Here is a 19,764-nt window from a genome sequence, read left to right as displayed (position 1 = left end):
AACACTAATACTATCTACCATACCCACTAATATTTTTAAAACACACCTAACTCTGTTGTGTCAAGTCATTAGATGTTCATAGACTCTGATCTTAGACTTTAGTAAGGTAATTTTTATCTTTGCCTCCAAACCTGCTCCTTTTCTAGCTTTTAAGAATTTAATGAATTCCTGGCATATGTTCAGTGTTTAATAAACATTCATCAAATAAATGAACAAATACCTGCCAAAGTCTCATTTAGATTTGGGTGTGACACTTATGTGCCTAAAATTCTAAGAATGATCTATCCAAATACTGGCCACATTAACTTTGGATCTGGGAAGGGTATTTTTGATAATCTAGCTCAGTGTCATCATTTAATAGATAATTCAATTGAAATGTGAAGAAATTAAATCACACCATTTTAATCCTTGAAATGGAAATAAAGTTAATTGTGTCCAGTGTATATTTTGGAAATGGCATTGAGTTTGGGAATGCTCCTTGATAAGTCCTAATAAATACTCAAATGATATAATCATACAGATTTCTACATCAGAGTTTCATATTATCCAGTATCTAAAATTTCTAGGACTCAAAAGAAAAGGCATTGTAAAAGCAACTATAGTTTAAACACTTTAATTTACTTTCTCTTAAGGTGCCAGTGGAATAAGAATTTTTTGCCAAATTTCTAGTTTTTTTTTAGAGGCTTGCTTGCACTCATTCTGATTACTAATGTGTTGACCATTTCTGTAAAAGCCATCTTCTAAAACCGTTTATGCTCATAGAAATATCTTGCAGATGATAACAAGGTTATATAATATAAATTGCCAAGATGGGGGTGATTGCTCCCACCTCCAAAATATCCAATCTTTACATTTTATTTTCATTAACTCTAGAACCCAAAGTGCCAAACTTATGTAGAAGAGATTGACTGAATATAGACAAATGAACAACACTGCGTTTCCCCTCAGTATGGTAAAATTAATCAGTGAGAAAACTGAAAGTGTCTATTCATAACATACTTTCTTCTTAAGAACAGTACATTATTCTAATTGAACTTGGCAATAGCCCAATAGAGGTAGGTAAAGGACAAATATTCCCTTTTCATAGATGAAAAAAATTAAGGCATGAGCAGATTAAGAGAGAGGCCAGAGGTTACATAATCGGTTATTAACAGAGCCAAGAAAACATGATGATGCTTACTTCCAAGATGGTGCTCCAAACATGTAGCCACTGTATCCATGGTTATACATTTTGATAAATAACAAAAATTAGAAAAGCACATTGGTCAGAGTGTCTGGAATGAAACCTGAATTGTGCATATAGAAATTATCTTTGCAGGAAACATGAAATTGCTTCCATTTTCAAAAGCCTGCTCCCCCATATTTTTTTCCTATTGTCTTTGTATTCAAAAATATCTGTTGTCTAACTTAAAATAAATGCAAATATAACTGTGATACAAAGTAGCATTTGTGCCTCTAGTACCATTAAAGACTCTCATGTGTCAATGGGTGTTTAATTAGGCTGTATTAGATTAATCCCATGTCTCCATTGGTTGTGACAAATGAAAAGATAGTATACACTGTCATGGGGATAGACATTTAAAGTTCAGTGTAACTTTCATATTTTTCCATGTTGATCGGTCAGCTAGGACTTCCTTTTAATTTGATGAAAATTTGATTTGTAAATCAGAAAACCTTTTAATTGCAAGAAATGCAAAGCAGGAATCTTTTTTTTTTAAGGATTGACATTACCTTTGTTGTTTGATACATTAAAATAAGACCCATAAGGGACAGCTCTAAACAATGAACTTCATGTAAAATAGATAAAAGCTTGCTCCTTGGGCCTACATAGAAATTCAGAGTTGGAAAGAACAACTTAATACTTCTAATAGGATAATATTGCCTAGGTAGCAATAGAATATTTGTTATAAAAGGTCTTAAATGTCATTTCCTAATGACATTTTGAGGTAATTTTAACCACTTTTAAAATAATTGCATATAGATTATAGTTATTGTATAAGAAAAGACTTGCTTCCAATTTAAACAAGTTAAATGTAAATTTAAGTTGTGAAATCTTATTTTTAAATCAGAAAAATATTTCTGACGACGTGTAAGTTTTGCTTTGTCACTGTACTGTATTCCGTTCAATAGAACAAAGACCAGATGCATAATGAGCCAATGTAAATGAAGTCAAATCAGCAAAAGCATAGTGGGGGAGGGGAAGGTATAAAATATGACAGTTGGTATAATGACCAGGGAGTAGAGAATTTAAATGTTTAATGCCTACACATTCAGATTCATTTTTCTGTCATCGCTTTGAATGGGTAGACTGAGGTGCGTGAAAGTCCAGAATGAAAACATCATCCCTTGGACCAAAAGAATTATTAATATTATTTAATAGCATGGATATGATCTGCGCTCATAATCATCTTCTTTCTACCACTCCCCCGCCCACCTCAGAAAAAAAAAAAAGAAAAAGAAACGTGGTTATAATTAGAGATCATTTGAAAATGCTGTAAGTGTTTATTTGGGGCTTTCTGTCTTACCCTCCTACACTAACATGCCAGCTTCCCATCTCCCAGCCATGATGGAAGCTCAGAACACAATAGGAACACAGCAACAATATGCATTGCAAATACATGTATATCTTTCTGCACAACCTATCTTATTGACTCTTAATAAAATGAGTATCTTCTAAAAAATATCCTGAGCTGTAAATTGCTTTACTACTGATGACGGGCTTTGGAAAAATACTACACATGCCTTACAATCAACTAGACAGACTTGTGTTAAACAGAATTGCTTAGCTCTTGTCTGTAAATTACTCCCCTCCCTCTCCAATAAAGGAATGAATCTTGCTTAATAATCTATGCTGCTTAGCATGTGTTATAACTGTACATGTGAAAATCTTTGCATTTTACATATCCCATACTTTAAGACTATAACAAGCCTTTATCATAATGTTCTCACATTTAACATTTCCCTACATAGAATGTGAATTTTTGAGAATACTGACATATAGATCATTTAATGCAGTGTCCCCCACCATGCCATTTTCTCTCGTGTGCAGTTCCAAACTATGGCTGTCTTGAAGATATTCATAAATTCATTTCGCTGTCTAGGCAGTTTAACACACAGTAATTAAACTGGAGCTATAAACAGCAAAGCATATACATGGACTTCTCAGATTTCAATATTACATTAAACTAGAGGATATTAATCCCTAAAAATAAATGCATTGATAATATGAACGTGGAATTGTGTTTTGGGGTGGAGATAGGTAGGAAAAGAATTGAAGATTACTGTAAAGTAAGCTAAATTTCTGGTTTTAGTGTTAATTATCCAAAAGAATTTGTGTCTTTACAGCTTAAAAAAGGAAAAATACCCACATTCTTTGGCACTGGTGATGTGTACTAAAAGGCTTCCCTTAAACCAGCTCCACGAAAGGGAGGAGATGTGTGTTGAGGGCTGGAGAAACACGGGAACCCAAATACTTGCTTTGTAAATATTTAAGCATTTTTGCAGGTTAGACTCTAAAGAAGAAATAAAATGCTAGCCTTTTACCTTTGAACCCTTTTGTGGAATATCTTAATGTTGCCAAATGTGAATATAGTGAACTTAATCAGTAAATTTGACTGAGATTTATGAACTTTTTCATTCTAAATGCATTTACATATACACAAGCACATATATGTACATAAATTTATTTTATTACATCCATTTTACACAAACTGAACCTTAAGCAGTTGAAGTTAAAAAAAAAAAAGCCAATCAGAATACTCTTCATATATCCTTAAGTCCATAAACCTCTTTAAATTGTCTCTTTTAAAAAACAGCTAAATTATGGAAATGCAGACTGCATTACAGAATATTTGCCAGTTATATCTTGATTCTTATTTGAAATTCCCACAAGAATATAGGCATGACAGTAATATAAACCATAGAAACAGGCAAAAAAAAGTAGAACACAGGGACTTGTAAATAAATCCATGAATATCAAGAAGCACAGATGCTAAGATTATGCATTTTTACCAGTACAGTTCTGTGCTTGTAAACTATAAGGCCAGACATTTGTAAGATGCAGTGTAGCAGGTCCTGCAGAGGGAGGGAGTGGAAGGAGAGACACTGAGAAAGGTGGGGAGGAGGGAAGAAGGGAGGGAAAGTGAGTGAGAAATGGAGGGGGGGAGAGATTGAGAAGAAGAGTGTGTGTGTGGGTGAACATAGCCAGACACAATAACGCATAATAATGTTAACATTCCTGCATGTCTAATGGCTTAAATATGCTGTGTGCCTCACTCTAGCTCCACACGGCAGCTGATGTCAAAGAATCATTTAATATTTTATCAATAGTCCTTCTTTGAACCCCCCTTTTTTTCCTATAAAAAGGATTCTGGGGTTGCCAAGCACACACACAAAAATTAAATCTCTTGAATGGCAAAATTTTAAGACACAACATATTTGTGAATACTTCATGTTCAGCAAGATTCACACCATTTTCCAACGTGTCTTACATTATTTACATCTTAGCAATGTCAACATGTCTTATTTACCAAGGAAACATAAAGGCTGATTTTTAGCATCTTTTTTTTTCCACATTAGGAATGTATAGCTTTATTTTTTAATGTAAAAGAAACCCATTGATTGAATTATTATTATAATACCAGTTGGACTTTTAGGGTTTTTTTTTCTAGTGGAAAATATTGTTTTCTTGTTTGACGGATACTATGCCTGTAACAAAGAATGACTGAATTGTCTTAACAAAGAAGATGAAGGCTGTATGTGTTGGTTACAATAGAATAACCACCTTCCAGATCTCTTAAATCCACAATATATGTAGTGTGGGTCCTGAGTGGCTTTTGTTTTCAATGTCTTTTGTAAGCTTTTAGGGTTTTTTCTGCATCAAATGTCAAGTTAATTTACAGGGCGCTATTACTGATATGTTTCCTTGGTTTGTGGTTTTCTGTGAAAGGCAGGCAGCTGAGACCAAGTCTTAGGCTAGGGGGGAGGGGCAGCCGGCGAGCCCATAACACATACACTGTGCCAGGGTCTGTAAATTGGCTGTCTGTATGACAGCGGGCCCAGGGAAACCTCTAGTCTTCATTTGCATGCTGAAGAATATCCAGGATTAAACCGGACTGATTTTCATACAGGATTTAGACCTGACATTTATTATTCGGTTCACAGACCTCTTGAAGGAAAGTTTGTTTTCCACTCATAGATGAAAAATCTTCTAAGATAAATAAAGACTGGCTTAGCAGTAACAGTAAATAAATATCTTTCCTGTATTTCTTATGAATTTATCATATATGATTACCAGACAGATGCTTGCCACCAAATTATTATATTTTCCTCTTTAGCAAATCTAAAGAAAAATATCTATCAGGGCCCAACTCAGTATTTATAAAACATATCTATTTAATACTAGAAGTTGATTTTTCATAAATAAAATTTAGAGACAGATGTGATTTTTAGAACAAATTAAAACAATATTGGAGTAGTAAAATACTCTGAAATGCTTAATTTTACATCTGCTCCATGTGTTTTTATGAAGACAGCGAAAATTTTGGTTATACTGTAAGCATCAATTACATAGTTTCATATAAAGCATGAAAATTATAAATGAATGCTACACATGAGCCCTATCTACCAAATTTATAACATAGATAGTTCATTTTCATTGCTTAATAGATCCATAAAATATTCCAGTGTCTTTTAACATTTAAGTATTAATTGTTTGTCCAGACAAACACTTAGAATCCAATACTTTGGCAATATTTTAACTAAACTAAGGTTTAATTTCTAGTATTCGAACAGAACATATTTTGACACAGTACCAATATGAAGAAACATGGCAGAGTTGCCTTACATTTTCTGGAAGGCATTTTGTATGTGGGCCAGAGTAAAGAGTACGTGTAGTGATTAAACAGGCCCAGAAGAAATTTAGGATTCCTCATGTATTAATAGACACAACAGATTTCTCAAATGCATTGAAAATACACTTTCATACACTTAGTAAATGTAAAGTAAAATCATACCAGTGTCAGCAATTAAATATATTATTGTTTCTGTCGGTGCATGTGGAGAAAACACTGTAAAATCTGCGACATATTTGAATTTTTAATGTGTCAGTGGAACTTTTGAAAACATGTTCCGGTATTTGATTTCTTTATGGATCTTAACTTATTCATAACAAATCTTAAACATGGGCGATATAGGATGTATTCTTTGAAAATTTTTGTTTTAACATTGCATTTTATTGGAAGTGTACCTATGAATCACAATGATACCTTCAAATCAGTTTATGATTATACCCAAAATAAGTAAATATTATTAAAGTTTTAGACTGTATCAATGAACTTTTTATAGTGAGCTATCAGTGTCATGTATACAAATCAGGTTATTAACCAAGCATTTAATAAATGAACAAATGAGTCTATCTAGTTTTGCCTTAATTCGATTACCATACATAACATGCACAAGAATAATCAGACTCTTTACCAAAAATTATGTAAAACCAAAAAGTAGAAGTTATTGCTGTGAAAAGATTTTTGGTCATCTTTCATGAAGAAATATTTCTTCTTTATGTATATGTAAATTACAAATGGTAACATAAATATTGTAAAATGTGTCTACACATGCAAAGTGAAGAGAATCCAGGCACTTATTTGAGCAATTCAAGCCAACCCCCCTCACTTTTGCTTGCAATAGATAATTGAGACAAAAGTAGTTTTCCCTTGAATTATCTGGGTGATTGCATCAATTCTTCACTTTGCTTTATATGTGTGTATAGACACAGCAATTGTGTATCTTCAGAAAGTGCCACTTTAAAAAAACATGCAAATACAGAACACAGTCATGTAAGACACTGCTACCTTTCAGACGTAATGTACCACTGAACTTATTTGTTAATCAAATTGGGATCTTAAAAAAAGGGAGGAGTTAAATATATTTTCCTAAGTAATTATTTCTAAAGCAACATACAGTGATATTTAGATGTAACATACAATTATACATGCATCATGCAAACTAGGTTTCTTCAACCTTCTCTGGCATACTAATGCCCTGGTATCCTTCATTATTATTTCTATTAGCAGTCTACTTCCACAGTAGGCCCTGCTAATTGTAGGGAGAGTATTCACGATGGTGTGTTACCAGGAAAGTACTGAGGAACATTTAATTGTGAAAGTTTGACCCTCAACCCGAAATCCTGAAAATATATGTTTGAGAAAAAGGAATTCTGAATTCGGGTGGTTGGAATGGGGAGGGTCGTTTTCAATCAAGCCAATTTTTAATGACTTCATTGTTAATACACTTAAAAATTGGGCTGATATAATGATTTGAGCTCACTCAGTTATTTCGTCTTTTTTAGTGACTGCATAAGAAATAGATATTAATTGCCCGCCATTTAAAATTCTTGATACAATTCACACTTACTTTAAACTCAAGATGTCTCTCAATCAAATTGTGGGGCTCTTTATATCTTCAATGTAATTAATATTGTACAGTATTCATGACAAACATAAAGAACAAGGAAAAGGATTCCTACTTGGTAATCATCGTAAATATGAAATTGTCAAGCTAGTACTAATTAGTCACTGAGATAAAGATAATATGCAAGTCTCCAAGAGGTGCAACAGACTTAGAATAAAATTCAAATATGCCACAATTAGATTATTGTTTCAAATGCCTATGCTTAATAAAGTTGGTGGACCATTATTTGCCAAATAATTCTGTCAGGCAAGCAGTCATAGTTTAAAAGTAATTAAGCAATTCAACCTCATCTTTAAATGGTACATGCAAATATCCACGCTTTTGTTCATTTGGAAACGTGTAAGATGCTTGATAAAAAGTATTGCATAAGAGAAAATTCATTATATTATACTTTTTAAACTTCAACAGGTAGAGAATCATTTTTAAACTTGCCTTTAAAAACCATTCTAGTAAAGCATTTGATTGTTTAACATTTTTATTATTCAAGTTCTTACCATTTCACACTACTCCCTAGAGAGGGGCCAGGAAAATATTAAAAATACTATAGAAATATAAAGGATAAGATATTTGTCACTCTCGTTTAAATTGATGTATGCTGCTGTCCTATAAACGTCACATCGGATAACCCTGAAAAATTACCATGAATCTCCATAATTACGCATATTCATGATGCTGTTTTGCATAGTGCTAACAGCAGACTGCATGTGGGGTGGGACGTGAAGGGGGGTAGGAGTGATGTGACAGATTAAAATTATTACCAGTATCATGGAAATAGACATAGCAACAGTTCCATTTTGTTAGGTCTTACAAAACAAAAGCATATCATAAAATTGCACAGTAATTAAATAACTAGAAATTTTTCTCCTACATATTTCATCATAAAAAGTTAACACCGATAAGCTGACTAGAATTGTCATTGTTACTTGAAATGTGCTTACATTTGTCATAGATTCCTAGGTACAAGAGTATGTCAACTGGAAGGACGGAGTGCTTTTTAACTTTTTTTTGAGGTGGGGAGTGAGAAGGTAGGGTGACGGGGAATTTTCAAGCTTTCCGAAGTACCTGAGTTTCTTACGTGATTCAAAAGCTCTTGGTGAGCTGAGTGCAAATCATGTAGGTAGAATTCTTCTGCTAAATATGAGGACTGAATCATATTCAGTAAACTGTTAAAAGGCTCTAAGAGAAAAGTTGTCTGGTGTCTATCTCAATAGCTTTTTGTGCTGAGGCAGAGAGCAGAGTTAATCAGGGACTCTAGAAGTAATTATCGACAGAGTTTGGGTAATACAAATGCTTGGGTAAACAGCGATTGTTCTTTCCACAAGATTGCGAGTAGAAACAACAATACTGGTATTGTCCTCCACTTCTCATTAAGGGGACTCGGGAAGGGAGGGCTGCACTGCCAGGCGGATGGGAAACTGACAGGCAAACTGTGCTCGAACGACTCTCTCCTGATCCCACTACCACAAGCTCTGGCTTTTGGCATCAGGAGTGCCAGCTGCATCGGGAGAAGCCAAGCCTGTCATACCATCTTCACATCAAATCTTCAGGGTACAAGAGCTAGAGCATAGTTAGAGCTTAATGAAGAAACAAATACAAAAGGGAAGATTAGGCCTTGTTAACACTTGCATTCATTTGTTCTTATAGAAACTGCACTGGATGGGTTGTTTTATAGAACTCATTCTTTTTTTCTCCTAAGCAGAAAAGTTACATTGAGGATGCATTTTTTTTATATTGTAAATACACAGAGAAAAAAGAAATCTTTCAGTTCCCCTGTAACTATCAGCCAGCAAATTGTTTTGTCAAAAATGCCACTTCAAGCAGTGATGTCCATGACAACTGTCAAAATTGGTAAATAAATACTTTTCATTTTTTTATATTAATCATATTGTACTTCTTGCCACATGAAGCATTTCTTTGCATACTTAAGTGGTACCATTGAATTCCTTTGAAAAAATGGGGATGTGGAACTTTATCTATTGTTACTGGATAACAAACAGTCTCCTCTTTGGGGTGCAACATTTATGTTTCATGGCACCACATTACTTTTATCTTCAAATTAATTGCATTTGAGAAAAAGGAACCATATTTTTGAAGTTCACTATAAACTAGTCAGAAAGTTTGACAGCAGAATGCTACAATTATTTTTTATTGTTGTAAGCAGTCAGTCAGCTGTACAAAGGTGTATTGTGTACAGCTGCAATGTAAAACCTATTTTTGTTTATGCTATCTGTCAACCACTTAATATGGCTAAGGTGCCTGCTGGATGATATTCTAAAGGAAACAAGAACACTTTAATTGGAATAATGTACTTTCTAGTCTATACCTTGTATATAGGGCCTAGCCAAGAAAGGTTCATAATGCATCTGTGGCTGTTAAACTTTGGATACGTGTTGAAAGAAGATAGGCAATTTGTTGTAGACTCTGAGGAGAGGAATGTACCGTATCTACATTGGGACTGAGATACTTGACTTTTATAAATTCTCACATACTGAGATGCAGATTCAGTGAGGAGACTCTTCATTTTCTTTGCCTTGCTGATGATGGAAAACAGAAATATGGACAGTGAGGTATTCTTTCAGGAGGTAACTTTCTGGAGACATATGAAAAGACAATATCCAAACCATGCAGCCTAGTTACTAAAAAACTTATTTTTTTTTATGAGAAAGGCATTTAAAGTAAAATAAAATATACTATATAAATGGTCCAAAGTCCAAGTCATTTTGTGTAAATTGAATCAGCCCAAGGTAAATTTACACCTATACTCACATAATGATGACAGAGAAAGATGTTATAAATTAGATTTTGTATTCCATGAATAAAGTTTACCATGTGCTATAAACCAAGACTCTAAATCTCAGATATTGCTGCCAAACTGTTCCTTAATTTTTGAGGACTGTTGAATTTACATTGACCTAATGTGTATGAGTTTTTTTTCCCCTTCATATGTCCTAAAGAAAACCAGTATTTTCAGCATGGTAGGAATGGATCCCCTTTTTTCTGTTAGTCTGGAGATACCACCAAATTCATGTCATGTGCTGAGTTCCCCTGAATTTTTCCTGTTTTGTGGTCAATATATTTGCATGACATGATTTTGTTTATGGTATATCAAACATCCAAATAGCAGTGGACCTTGAAGCACCCAAAAGTATCTCATATTTCCTAGTGCCCATATGCTTCTGGTACTCTGAACTCACGGATGTCACCATTTTAAGGTGACTGCATCTTAAAATGTGAGGTCACGTTGTAGGGAACTGACCTCATTACAGAAAGTCAGAGAATTTGTTACCACAAATTCATTGATTAATCATTTAAATGGCACTTGGTACTTACAAGTGGCAGTTCTCATATGCTTTCAGACAAAGAGCAGTTAAATACTGAATAATGCTGTTTTTATTTGTTAATGTTATTAGTGGTTTCCTCAGTAGTTTGTAATTCAGCATGACAGGTAGATTTGCATGATGTCTCCAAATGTGTTTAGTTATATGATAGTATTAATATAACTTTCTGTGATAACAAGTAAAATGAAACTACATTTTTCTTTCTGATCAATAGCACTCCTTTTTAGGATTTTATTAATAATTACTTCATCATTAATGTGAATACACTATTTCATTCGTTTCTAAAACTGTCCAACCAATTTTAGCTGATACTATCAATTATGTATCAACAGGACAAGCAACTAGGGTAGGTACAAGAGAATCTTTACCTCTGCAAATCGTATCATCTTAAGTATGACATTACAAAATATATTTGTGTTGATTTGGATTATTTTAAGACAATAGCATGATAGAAAAGAGTAAAATAATTCATGTTCCCCAAAAGCAAAGTTTGATAAAAACATTTGTTTTTGGTACTATAATCATCACATGTACACATTACATATTTTTAAATGTCTTACAAAAATGAATGCAAGTTACTTTTCTGTTTGAAAATGTCTGAAGCTGGACATTTGTTGTAGAGTTTAGGTGAGAGGAAACGGGGTGTGGGCATTATTGCTGTTTCGTACATTTAATTGACAGTGATCTGGCTCCATGTTGGATCACAAAACATGTAAAGAGTTTTATATTTTTGTATAGTTTAATGTTAATCTTTACAGCTTTATAACACAGGTGAACAAAAATAAATTATACTTTTATTAAGATCAGGAAGTAGCCACCTTTCATTTACTTAAGCTTTCCTTTACAAGGAGTTGATTTTACGTGAAACATGAGCTCTGATATGAAGAATCAACTTTTCTCTTCCTTGTGGGAAAATTTTGTTTGGTAAGAACAGAACAATTCAAATGGAACTAAAGAAATTAAATTTGTAGGAATATTGAATATTTGGGCGCTGGCTAAACTTCTTTTGAAAGATGTCAACCTTGATCAGGTCTCTAACAAGAATGAACTTGCTACACTGCTCTCACTCACTCCTTGACTTCTAGCAGTGTGGGACCACCTAGAGTGAAAGATGGCATGTATAGGAATGGAATCATAACTGGCTCTAGCAGCAACCCCAAATTAAAGTCATTATCCCACTAAGAATCCCTTTTGGTCCCCACCTGTGTTGCAGAGAAGAGCATGGTGTTTCAAGGGAGGCTGACAGAGGGGTGGGGGTGGGCTGGTATGTAGTTAGAGTTTGTGTAACCTGAGTTCATGCTTGTATGTACTAGATAAGTGCCTCTTTGCTTACTTTTTTGCTCATAAGCATCTGTATCTAGGGGCTTAAAAAAATCTATTCATCCAAATTCTAGTTCAACTAATATTTCCACTCAATTACAGATGCTGCTTGCCTTGTGTGAATCAGATGGTCATTTTGGGACATAGGAATTTGTAAGAGTGCCGGTCTGGGAGTGAGATCTGGGTTCGAACTGCTGCTTGTACTCATTTGGAGCCAATTGCATTGTCTTACTGAGCCTCAGCAATTTCTTCCTTACGTAGTGACTCTAAAAATTACATAAATATACATAAAATATCTGACAAAATAACTAGTACTATATCTGAAACATAAGAGATGCTCCAGAATAGTGGTTACTTTCAAATTTGAATGTGTAGAGTCCAGAATAAATTCAGATCTGAGTAGTTCTGCTTTAAGAACAGTTGTTTTATCCTGAGAGGGGCAAGGAGGGGTTGAAGAGCCCCTTCATCGATGGGGGGGGGAGGGCCACGGGAAGAGTGGCCAGACCCAGTGTGGGGCTATTGCCTGGTTCTCAAGTCAAAGTCCACATTTAACCAAACCATGTGAAATTTTTGCATCTTTCTTGTAGCTTGCAAAAGTTGAAAAACTAAGTACTTAAAAACAAACAAAAAGAATGAAAGTTGGCACAGAAATACAGTGGTTTTTTTTCTTTTTAACATGGAACCTGACATATAATAGACTAAAGAAACATTTGCTGAATAAATACACAAGTAAAGGTGAATTTTAAATATGCACACCACTGAAATTTGAAAATAAGTAATTCAAGTTCACCCCTACCACTGTCCTTTTTTTTTTCTTTTGAGAATAAAAAGTTCAAGGGACTTTAAGAGAATGAAAGACATTCTAAAATGATCCTTCTTTATGTTTACATATGTTGAATAAAAACCTACTTAGCATACACCTTTATGAAGTGTACCTTAAAGTACAAAAATAAATCCATATGAATGCATGTTTCTTATACAACATTTTCCACCACAAATTCTGGCATAGTCACATATTTATTCATGGAATAATCCATCATTTCTTCATAGTGCAAGCATTTATTTAGAATATGTCTTAAATAACATAGTCAGATGTTTACTAAATACGTCCTTTACTCATCCCATGAAGGGTACATTTTCAGACATCACCACATACATTTGGATTTCGTCAAGATTGCTGTGTATGTAGGCCAAAAAAACGAGTGCCTCCGTAGGCGTTGTGTTGACCTGTTAACCTGAATTTCATTTCTGACTACTTTTGTATTTAAACTTAAATTCCATAACCTATATATGCATGGGGGATTAATTCTCATTTGAGAATTATCCTACTTTAAAATAACTGTAACAGCAAAAATAGGTGTTCATTCCAACCGTCAACTGTTTCAAGATTTGGAGCTCGTCTTCTTGAGAGCTCTTCACAGAGCAGAGCAAAGAGGCTGTTTGATTTTTTTTTGGGGGGGGGTGCTGGTTAGGTTTTATTTTAACAGGATGTTTCCTCTTCATCTGTTTTTCAAAATATCAGTTATATCAATATCAGAAGGGTAAATAGCTACAAAACATACAGTATATAGATAGAATTTTCTTAACTAGTCTATTGGCTAATAAAAGTACACATGAGGAAGCGGACTGAACAGAACCCATGGCCTCTTGTTTCTGGAGAGGAACAAACAGGTTACCCTCCAACAAAATGGGAATAGACACTTGTGTGGTAGGGACAGCATTGTGGTAGAATCAAGAAACCTGGGCCATTTCTGATTCCACCTCTTAGATGTCAGAGGGGAAATGAACAAGCACTTGCCCCTCACGCAGCCTCTCAGACCTCTTTCTCAATGATATATTCCTATTGATTATAATTCATATAAATCTCAATAAATCAAAATAAGACTGGGTGATGCTAATGTCTTCTTTCTGGTATAAAACTTCTATTTGGGAAAATTATAAAGATGCAGAATCACTTTAAGAATAAATATATGATGCAGATAATATTGTAAAGCTCCCAGCTAATAGCATCAGCCCGCTTACAAGTGCTAATTCTAATGTACGAAAGTGTAGGTTGAATGTTCAACTTTGCAAACACATCTATAAAGATTAGAAAGGGAATTATCTTTCTTTCTAGGAAATACACACGTAAAAGTTAATGCAAGAAAATGTTTCTATTTCATTATTTATTTTCTTCATTGCACTTTGACTTTAAGGCCAAAAAGAACTATCTTTATGCTAAATTTTGCACATTTTTTTATCCTGGGACAATTGATGATTTTAGGTTATTATTTGAATATCTGTTGTAAAAGTGTTTATAGGTTATTTTTTGTAGCTTAATAATCTTTATAATACCATTTTTCACACGATACATATTTTAACTGAAGTGTGAAGTCAAGATGATGTATTTAACTTTGTTTCTGCAATACAATACAATAATGATCTGATAAAATAGATGTAAAATAATCATCCTACTAAATAAATAATAAGTAAATAACTAAATAATAAACTTTATGCCCATGTTTTTTGGATAATAAGCATTTTTCATAGCAGCATGTTTATTTTAAAGATTTTTAAAAATTGTATTTTGAAACATGTGTGACCTTCTCTTGTTAGGACTTACTGAAAATTTTTTGTCAACATTCGGCTTTTTCAAGTAAAAGACAAATATAGCCTACAGAGGCTTCCCCCCCCCCCCCTGTATATTGCAAAGGACTTGTAAGGACAAATTTAATCAGGTAGTTCAGTATTTACAGTATATAAGAACTTAGGATAGCCACAGAGAAACAAGAGGATAGTTGTGCCTCACTTTTCTTTACTTTGAAAAAGAATGCATCACACGACAGTTTTTACTGATGATTAGGACTCCGAGATGTCCTAGTAAAATGAAGTGCATGTGTCATACCTCACTCATATCAATCCACAAGGACATTCTAATAACAAGTTTGCATTTACTTATGTTCATAATTATACAGTTAATACTTTTCTTTACATTGTTTATTTTTTAGCAAATGTCCCATTTTATATAGAATAAATTGTAATCAGCTTATAGTGCTATAATATTAATAACACCAGCAGTTGTATTGGCTCTCCTTCCCACAATACACTCATGCCAGTTTTCGATATTGCTGTTCTCTGCTGCATACACATCGTTATATGTTTCTCACCAATCAGAATCTTCTCTCTTTTCTATCTCTCTCTCCCTCTCCACCCTTATCTCTCTTCCTTTTCTTCCTCTATTTCCTCCAGCCTTTCCTTTTCCCAGCCCAGTTGCCTGCCTTCCCTGCCCTCAGTTCTTCACTACAGAGGACAGTGAACATATTAGGAACATTCAGTTGTGGTTGTGCTTCTAACCTTGCTCAACTCCAGCATTAGCAAAGGGATTCAGTTTCTTGAATTCATTAATAGTGTTTTGCCACAAAAGGCTTTGTAGTTCTCTCCTGAATATTGAGCCTAGCTTAATAACATTCCATTTATGTTAAAGACACATTTAATCTGTAAATGTGACCTTTAGAAGAATTCTCTTGTTTTTCATTAAAGAAACACTGCATTACAAATATTAATTATTCCTTGATGCCATATTTTAATTAACTAATCATGTGCTATTTGCAGCAATAAAGAGTGTAGTAATGTATGTGCGGTAATGCTGTGTAATGCAAGATCGATATCAAAGGATCTGTTGCTGCAGAAAAGACATGTTTTGAGTATCTTCTCTGGATGAGTTTGCTTATATGAAACATTTAGTCTAGAACGATGCTTTGTTTTGCTTTGTTTTTTGTATTTTTAAATGCCAAGGCAGGTCTGATTAAAATGCTGAACATATCGTTAGCCCCATCACTAATAAGTGAACGTTCACTGATGCATATTAGCAAGGTCTAGCAATGTGGTGAAATTGTCACTTAAGTGCTGGGAATCTGAACACAGAAAATGACAGGCAATGCCGAAGGTCCGGCTCCAGTGCATGTCTTCACTGTAGCTAGAGTCACTGGAATGGTGAAACCAGTTTAGGTTCAAGGTCGCTGCTGACATTCAGCTGTCATGGCTTCATTGTCTGCAGGCCTTCTCTCCATTGACACATTCAAGAGTACTTTATAGCAACCACAAAGAGCCAGTCAATTGATACCATTACACTTCATGCACACACAAACCACAAGCCTGTTCAGGACTGTTGATACAGTCTAACATTTATTCATTAAGGGATCTATTGAAAATGCAACTTGCCCAGCCCCACTCTTAACAACATAGACTTACTTGTTTAGTCCAAACATTTAGCTACGTCTTTTTCAAGTTTTGCACAGCATTCTCTAATTGAAGTAACATTATCTGCATTTTAATGCTACACCATTTATGTCCAATGAAAGATTACCTGAACAACCCTGCCATTACCACACTAGTTTAAATACGGGCAGTCGTATAGAAAAAATATACACAAAAGATGTAAGCAGGGGGAAAGGGAGATATTTATTTGTTCTGGGAGTGCCACGGAAATCCAATTGCTCAGAAATGAAATAAGAGTCTGGAGTGAAAGGAGGGAAAACCTAAGCTTGGGTCAGGGAAGAGGCAGTGATTAGCTCCATTGTTAGGAGCTCTTTGAGCTTCGTTGGTTGTAAAGAAAAACCCACTAATGAATCTATTGAAGCTTGCCAGAACTTTGTGTGGAAGACAACTTAAGTTATGGTGCTTATCTAAAAAATGGTAGTAAAGCATGTGGATATATAAAACAGCACATATGTCTCTTTATTAACAGCTTGCCCATAAAGACAAAAAAAATTGTTTAAAGGTTGTATGTTCAGCCTTTTTAGCCCATATATGTTTAATTCAGTATTCACTGGTCTTAAAAAAAATCACCTCAGTGATAAGGAGATATAAGAAAATCTATTCAATTTAATAGTTAAAAGACAAGGATCTAGGCAGAAATGTAATGTAGCTAATCTTTTCTTGGTGTTCTACCACTGTTTGTAAAGAAAGATGTGTTTAAAAGTCAACTTAGCATGCTAGTTCATGTTTGCATATTTTAAATATGCAGAAACCATTTCATTAAGGAGCGCGATCAACTGACATTAAAAATAATAGACTTTGGGAAAAAAAGATCAATATGTCTATGTGCTACATTTAGTAAAAAATGTTTATCATGCTTCCATCATATATGGCATCTCCAACATAAAATTGAGTCCATTTTTGCGATTCAATTAATATTAATTCCATATGCCTATTTAATTCTACAAAACACGCTGCAGTGTCTCAAATAAGGCTGGTATTAAAGTAAGGATTCAACGAGGCGGCAGTATACTAGGAAAAACAATTGTGGCCAACGCCTTGGTTAAGATCATTGCTAGTACCTGGAAAACCTACAATGTATAACAAGTAGAAGTGGAACATCTTCTTCCAAAAGTTTTGCCTTAAGTTTTTCCAAATACTTTCAAGTGTTATGTTGGTGAAGCAAAGTTCAAGCAACGAGAAAAGATCCTCGTTCTCCCCGTGTCCCACCCCTCACTGTCAAACTCATCCAAATTCCATGATTTTTCACCAGAATGAAGTTTGTTACTTGGGAAGCATGACTCTCTGCCTCTGAGAATTTGTTTTATAAGTAAATGAATGTTAGGTCAATGAAGTCACTCATTTTTTTCATGATGACCAAAGCATTATTTGGACAAAGAATATTATTTTGGGGCAACAGGAGTAATCACAAGCAGAATTCTTTCTTAGAATACTATGGGTCTTTTTCCTTTTGGCATCTCAGATTTCTGTCTAAGGTCCTGGGAGACTTCTTGTGGAGAATATCTTGTAGTTATCAGAAAGTTGTCTCTTCAAACCCATGTCCATATAAGGGAAAGTACCATTGCCATGGTATTGAGCAACTTTCTTCAGGTCTTTATTAATTATTCAGTGATCAAACCAGGATAAGCAAAGGCTAAATACACACTAGATAAAAATGAGTGATATGTCTCAGGTCCAAACCATCAGGAATCCATTATGTTAATATTGGTTACAAAGACTGTCTCTATTTCTGTAAGATTTCACGTCAGGAATTTTGACTTATTATTGATAGTAGGGCAATGGGAGAATGAGAATTACAAGAGCTATATAAAAAAATTGAAGCGATAAAGGGAAGCAATATTTATAGGATATCTACTACATTACAGATGTTATACTGGGCACTTAACCTATGTTGTTTAGTCTGTACAACAACCCTTTATATGTGGGGATTATTATTATTTTATGTTATGAATATGAAGAGAGAAGTTCCAAGATTCTTTAAAACTTACCTGAGGCTACAAAGCAAGTAGTAACGCTGCGACTTAAACTCAAGACTATATTCTCCTGAAGCTTAAACTGCATAAATACTTACTTCAGCCAAAGAACTTTGGTAAAATCTGGCAGATATTACTGATGCCATTTATGGTGAATATTGCCATTCTCCTTCTCCTTTATAATGCCTCACTTTATTTTTTCCAGATTGATTCCCTACAATGAGCTTTTCATTTTGACCTTCTTTTCGTGTCTTTCCTGTGCTCCTAGAGAACATTGAAGATCGATCATCTTCTCTATCAGATGCCTTCCATATCAGCTTAATAGAAGCAACTTCACTAATAAATGACAATGGTCAGCTTATTTACAACATTTCTACTGGATTTTTTTTCCTCAGGTAAAGAATATGAAGAGAAATCTGTCAGTCCAAAATTCTGGGTCTCTGTAAATATTATATAAAATTATCTTATAATCATTCAAGCTCCCTTCCAAAACTTTCATTTATTTTTGTTAATTTAACACTTTTTTTCGAGGAAATTTCTTTTGAGATGAGGAAATAAACTTTATAGTAAGTTACCCTATATTTTCAGATTTTAGGTGCAGACATGTAGGTTAAGTTTATAGTCTGTACGACAGTACACTTCTGCATATTTTGTTCGTGTGTGTGTGTGTGTGTGTGTGTGTGTGTGTGTGTGTGTAAACTTCCAGGCATATCCTACCTAACATCTAACCATTCTCTATTCTCACCACTCTTGTATGGAGGAATTTTTAATATGCTTACAACATATTTCTTCTAGAAAAATAAGACTATTTAAATGCAAAGTTATCTGTAAAATATCTTTTTCCATTTTTTGAGTATTCACTCATTTAAATGACAAAGAAATTATTCCACTTGAAAATTATAAAGGATATAGTGCTTTTGTCATAGACACTTTTACTTTCCCTCATAATGCCTTTTTTTTGTCTGTCCAGGTCTATTTCCAAAAACCATCCTAAATTGGACCTTACTAAAAATGACACCAAATAATAGCAGAAGGTGAGTGGTGAGCAGGACAATTGACTTTCACTTTCAAACTTCGCTAAAACTAGATGTGTATTTATACTTTTCATGATGTACCTTGGTCAAGAACATTTTGAAATTATATTAAATTATCTATTAAAAACCAAAATTATTTTTGGGAAACTCTCCCCCTGTGTGATTTTTATTTTTACTCTTCTCTACTAGTACATAGTTAAAGCAAATATTATGTGGCATGGTTGCTGTCAGTATTTCACCCATTTTGGTGAAAAAAATGTAAGTCTTACAAATAGCTTACAGAAAAATAATAAACTCTTTTAAGAAAGTGAAATATGCTTTTAAGATATGCTTTCAGTTAATTTCTAATCTAGAAGGAGGCTTATTTGGTGG

The sequence above is a fragment of the Prionailurus bengalensis genome, chromosome A1 (genome assembly GCF_016509475.1).
Source record: "Prionailurus bengalensis isolate Pbe53 chromosome A1, Fcat_Pben_1.1_paternal_pri, whole genome shotgun sequence".
NCBI classification, from domain to species: Eukaryota; Metazoa; Chordata; class Mammalia; order Carnivora; family Felidae; genus Prionailurus; species Prionailurus bengalensis.
Note: the sequence above shows the minus strand (reverse complement) of the source record.